Source organism: Taeniopygia guttata, chromosome 3 (assembly GCF_048771995.1).
Source record: "Taeniopygia guttata chromosome 3, bTaeGut7.mat, whole genome shotgun sequence".
NCBI classification, from domain to species: domain Eukaryota; kingdom Metazoa; phylum Chordata; class Aves; order Passeriformes; family Estrildidae; genus Taeniopygia; species Taeniopygia guttata.
The window spans coordinates 42,797,929-42,803,928 of record NC_133027.1 but is presented as its reverse complement, the minus strand read 5'-3'; the positions used below and the strand labels follow the sequence as shown (position 1 = coordinate 42,803,928).

General features: G+C 45.1%; 1 protein-coding gene across 2 annotated transcripts in view; it reads left to right on the top strand.

Moving 5' to 3' along the window:
* Positions 1 to 392: 392 nt before the first annotated feature.
* The window catches only part of ASCC3 (activating signal cointegrator 1 complex subunit 3), a 250,692-nt gene continuing 245,084 nt past the window's right edge, over positions 393 to 6,000 (top strand). The window contains exon 1 of one of the 2 annotated variants that reach the window (XM_072926725.1): positions 393 to 526. The gene's annotated coding sequence lies outside the window, so the exon portion shown is untranslated. Of the gene's footprint in view, positions 531 to 6,000 lie in introns of both variants that reach the window. The other variant, XM_002196594.7, reaches the window with a different exon arrangement.

The following is a 6,000-nucleotide window of genomic DNA, read 5'->3' as shown; positions in this document are numbered from 1 at the left end:
CATGGAGGTGCGAAAGACTGGACATATCACTTAGCAGCATGGTTTAGGTTACAAGGTGGTTGGTGTTCGGCCATCGGTTGAACTCGGTACAGATTACGCCTTTATAACGTAATTGATTCTGTGATTCTGTGAAAGACTGCTGGGCGCTGCCCCCACGGCATATTCCACGCCGGGCATAACCGGGGCGGCCGACAAGGCTCAGCAGCCGCGGCACCCCGGCGAGACGCGTTCGGGCTGCACAGGGAACCGGCAGCGGCGCGGCCTGCAGCCCGCCTAGGCCTGAGCGCGGCGCCGGCTCGACGGAGCGCGGAGACCCGGGAAGGCGCCAGCGGAGGCCAGCGGAGGCCTGGGCACCGGGACAGTCCCGCCGCGGGCACCGGGACAGCCCCGCCGCGGGCACCGGGACAGCCCCGCCGCGGTCTGGCGGAACCCCGCGGGCCGTGCTGAACACGGCCCCGCCCGCTCGCCGTACGGCAGTGTCGCGCCGCGCCGGCTCTTGGCGGCAGCGGAACCGGTGGGCCGTAAGGCAGGTGCGCGGCGGGCGGGGGTCGGGCGGGCGCGGCGTGGGGGCCGCCCGGGAGGCCGCGCGGCGGGAGCTGCTCCGCGCCCCCGCCGGTGCGGAGCTGCCGCCCGGCACCCGGTGCGGAGGGGACAGCCGGGACCGGCCTGCCCAGGCGCGGAGGGGCGTCCCGCCGCCGCTGTGCGGCTCTGTGCCCGCAGCCCCTGGGGCAGGGACGTCGCTGCGCTGCCGGCGGGGCCGGGGTTCGGGGCAGCCGGGCCGCGGGCCGGTGCCACACGTTGCCTCCGGCAGGCAGGGCTGGCAGCGTGCTCGGGGCTGGCAGCGTGCTCGGGGCGGACAGCGTGCTCGGGGCCAGCACCGGGGCCGGGGCTGGCAGCGGGGCCGGGCTGGCGGAGCTCTCGCCGTGCCCCAGCCCGGGTGATGGAAGGCCGCTCCTGAAGGCCCGGGTGCCGTGTGGTCCCCTCCTGCCTTCCGGGCTTTGCTTCTCGGAACGGCTTTGCTGGCGGGAGTGGTCAAGGGGGAAAGGCACCGCTGTCGCATGTACTTTCAGTACTTACTACTGGTATTAATAAATGTAGAGAACGAGAAATGAAGAACGAAAAAAACATATGGTCACATAGAGTGTTTTTCCCTTTTCGGTACTGCTTCATTTTGTTTGGTAGTGGTAAACTGACAGCTTTGTTTATAAAACACAAGACAGTCTTGTATCGTCCTACTGCTTGCACTCAGGTGCTTCAGGAGTGTGTATCGGAATTCAAATAATACCTTTGCTTAAAACCTTCTAGGAGTTCTGAATGTCGGTTTTGTTATTGTTATTAAAATAGTAACATTGGTGTAGACCCTTTAAGTCTTACAGCTTTTTAAACAATTGACTGGAAAGTAGTACTGTTGATGTGAAACCATTAAATGTAATTTCTCTAGAGAAGAAATCTAATAGTCACACTTAGTTACTTTCCAGAAGATAGACTTGACTGGAGTCTAGGTAATGTCTAGAAAAAATATTGGAAGTTTCAGAGGCAGTGCAGTAAGGGTTATGTATGGCCACATGGTAGGTTGCAGAGCTAAGTTTTCAAGAGGAAGAAAGCCAAGCCAGCTGTCAGGTCAGATGCAAACTGTCATTCATCTAAAGATGACACTGATGATAACAGTGAGGTGGTATGCCTGATTAAACACATGCTGGTTTTCAGCAGATGCTGTAGTAAAATTATTTGCTTTGGATCTGACTTGCTTCTGGCCCAGAGGAGAGTAAGCTTACATCATCTTGGAATTATATGTGTAGACAATTGGAGGAACTCGCATCACCTTTTTATGGGCCAAATCCCAGCTAGGGCCTCTATGCATTGTATAAACAAACTAGTTTACATGTTAGATCTCAGTTTTCTCTAAAAGCTAACTTGGCCTTTGGAAGAGGTTATGTCACAACTTCCACTGGATCAGAAAGAAGGCAAGAAATGGTCAAACGGCAGTATTTTATTCTGACAGTTCTGTGTTTACAGAACTTGCTTTAAAGCTAAACCTGAAGCTCCTGGAACAGGTCTGGTGGAAGGCTATGAAGATGATTAAAGGACTGAAACATCTCTTATGAAGAGTGGCTGGGAGAGTTGGGCCTCTTCAACATCAAGAAGAGACAAGTGAGAAGAGACCTCATAAATGTGTATAATGTATATAAACTGTCTGAAGAGAGGGTGCCAAGAGGATGGATCAAGGCTCTTTTTTGGTGCTCTGAAGCACTAGGACAAGAGACAATGGGGAAACGTTTATGTACAGGAAGTTCTGCCAGTACATGAGGAAGAACTTTGCTGTGTAGATGACTGACCACTGGAACAAGTTGCCCTGAGAGGTTATGGAGTCTCCTTCACTGGAGATACTCAAGAACTGTCTGCATTGTGCCATGTGTTCCAGAATGGCCTGCTTGAGCAAAGAGGTTGAACTAGATGATCCACAGTGGTCCCTTTCAGCCTTACCCATTCTGTGATTATGTGATAAAGATTACTTTAATTTGGTCTTTCAAGTAGTTGCAGTCCCTTGCTTCTCAGTATAGTTTTCAGTGGTTTTTTTGTGTAGTGTTCTGTTTTCAGGAAGAACGTTTATAGTTAAAAAATATTTTTTTACAGAGGTAATAGAAAACTCATCCTTCATAAAAGGCTGGTGTATATTTCTGCACGTCCTGTTTACCTACAGTACCTACAGTGCTTTCTCTGAAAAAGCTATCCTTTATAAATACTAAATTGAGCTCAGGCTGATCCATGCTATTCTTGCATGTTTCATTCCTCTTCTGTTAAGTAGTTACAGGAGCTGCTCATGGGGTATGGAGGTGGTTGGAGGAAGGAAAGACACATGTTGTCTTTTGCTGGTTAGTTATAAAGTTAAGTTTATTTGAAAGCTGTTAAAAGTGGGATTAATTCTAGCTTGTATAGGTGTTTTGAGTGCAGAACAGATTTATTTTCTCCCTCCTACAAAATTTCCCCATAGAAAATTGAAGTCCTCATTACTCTAAATAAGAGCTTACTGTTTCCCTGGTAAATTGTTTGTAGTAACAATTGTAGAAGTTGGTGTTGAGCACTTTCTAGCCTACACATTTTCTTAAACTGAATTATGCTTTAATTTTTGAAAAGAGCACTGAGACCAAAATCAACTCTCTAGTTCAGATAAACTTATCTAATCAAAAGCAGTTTAGCAAATGATCTATAATGTGTAGCTGGATGTCTGTTAAAAATATAACAGCTGATGTCTGAATTAAAAAGAGAAGGGAACAAGGGTAGGACCCAGAATCAGATTGAGAGACATTAGACTCCTAAATCCCAAATTGTGATCCTCAGAATCTCTGTTGTCATTTTACCCTGTAGCTCTGTTTTCAAAGATGTTTGTCTAGTGTCTCTTTCCTGTAGCAGCCAGTAGGAGGTACTTAGGTGATCTACTGGAAAAAAAAGGGAAGACAAATCCAATTATACCTTCACTTTCATATTATCTTTAGTAATCCATGATTTAAATGACTGATTATCACCTTCTAAGCTGTTGAGTATCAAGGTATTTGATGTCCATTAATTCATCTAGGTGTACCTGAACTTTTAGTCTTTTTGGCATCTTGTGGTAATGAATTCCCAAATTCAATTATGTTCTTTGCAGGAAAGGCATTCTACTTGGTATTATTCTCACCTTAAACTATTAAGGTCTGTCATGTACATTATGAGCAATAGTCAGTCATTGTGAATTTAGCCCTTCTTGCTTTTTAAATGCCTCATCACATAACAGAAAGGAGCAATTTTGTGTTTATTGCAAGCACAACCCATAAGAAAATGCATAGTCAGGGCATTCTTTATGCTCATCTCTCTCTGAGGGATTAGATCGCCTCTGTTTGAGCAATGGCAATGTGAGCACATTCCCATACCAGGTTTAGGAGTTAGCTTTCATCACAGTTGAAGTGCTTGAGGTTTGTGGCTAAAACAATGTTGATAGCACAGCAGTGTTTTGACTGCTCCTGGTCTGCACAACATCGAAGCTTTCTTCCACCCTCTCTGCCCAGCAAGGGGGCAAGGGGGTGGGCAAGAAGCTGTAGGGACCCAGCTTGGACAGTAGACCCAAACTGGCCAGTGGGATGTGCTGTACTGTGTATTGTCATGCTCAGAAATACAAAAGAGATAGAGAATGAAGAAAGGGTGGGTTTTTTGCTTTCAAGATGTTTCGTTTTTGGAGATTAGGAAACTGGAGCTTGTAGCATTGGTCACCCTGTGGGATGTGGTGAGCATTTCTTTCTGTCACTTGAGGGCTATTTTTCTATTTCTTTGTGTCTTAAACTGTCTGTATCTCAACCCTGTAAGTTTTTTTCCTTTTCTTCTTCCTATGTCTTCTTCCCTATCCCACTGAGGGGGGGTGAGCAAGCAGCAGCATGGCTGCTGGCCAGGGTCAAGCCACCCCAACATTGCACAAACACCTGAAGGAAACAATAGCAATAGCAGAACCTATGGTTCTGTGGTAATAGTGCTCACTGAATTAACCAGTGTTGTGAAAGATCCTTATGCTGGGCATTTCTTGAGCTTATCCTAGGCATAGATATTCCTCTTGAAGTTGTACATGACTGTATATAGTTCAAAGAAAATCAATGAGACTAGACTAAAGCCAAGAAAGAGTTAGGCTTCAGTAGCAGTGTGGACTTTTTGAGTATTACAGAAAGGGCAGTTGGTGTTCTCTGTCTTCTATTTACAACATAAACATGTGGACTAGAGTTTGGTGGCCAACCTGTTTAAAATAACTTTAAAAGGAAAGTGCATCTTTTACCTAGTTGATATTATAGGGATAGAAAAGTTGCTGGCTCTCCCCTTTATTGTATGTGGAATTTGTGGGTATAAATTACCCATTTCCCTAGACTTTACTGTCATTTGTTCTAAAGCATGAGTTTACTGTTACTCTTTTTTGCCCAAAGGCATGTAGGATGTTTGGCCTAAAAAATAGACTGAATCTGATATTACAGGCCTGAATCTTAAACATAAATAGGTCTTACAGCAAGAATAGATGATTGTGGAATGATAGGTTGGTGATTGAGGCATTTGCCAGGTGAATTGTGGAGGAAATACCAGTTTTTCAGTTGTAAACTGGCTTCTGAGAAGTTGTGAGAATAAGCACATGACTTTGTACAGTTGTGACTTCTTTGCTTGCATTCAAATATTCTGTAAACCATACAGGCATTTAAATAACTTCTCCTTTCTTTGAAACTGGTGAGGACTGTTGAACTGTGTCACTCAGTGAGTTTCTATTTGGAAACTGTATTCTGATGAATTTGTTCAAGAAATAGAAAGGCATTAGTCTTAGCTGCTGCTCTAAGGGGGAACAAGTGTTCAAAATATGAGTAGACATGTCACTTCATGATACGGTTTAGTGAGCATGGTGGTATTTGGTCAAAGGTTGGACTATCTCTGAAAGTCATCTCTTCCATTTCTTATAAGAAATTTCTTACTTGTGGTGAGTTGACCCCAGCCAGTCCCCTCGCCTCGCCTCTGACTCACTCCCTTCAGCTGTGAAACGGGGTGAAAGTAGCAGACATTAACCCTGTGTGGATGTGTGTTTTTGTTCCACACACCCCTTGCTTCTCCTTTTCCAGAGTTTTTACTGCTGAGCATGACATCATATGGTACACATCTATGTTGCTTCTAAAACATGAATATAAATGAAATGCTTGGTTATGTAATTTTCTTGTTAGAGTAGCATTTTTGTTTCTGGGGCATCTTTGAAAATTGATTCTATAGGTCTGAACAGGCAGTCTGTGTGCCATGCTAAATACCCATACTAATTGTTTAAGGGCTTTTAACTGTTCAGTGGGAGATTCTTGTGTAATATGTATGTATGCATTAGCTCACATACATAAGCTAATTATCTAAAATGTTTTAAGAAATTTTGCATACATTCTAGCAGAATATGACTATGACTTGAGAAATGCATCCAGTTAAAAAAAATGTATAGCTGGAAAAATCCTGTTCTAACCTCCT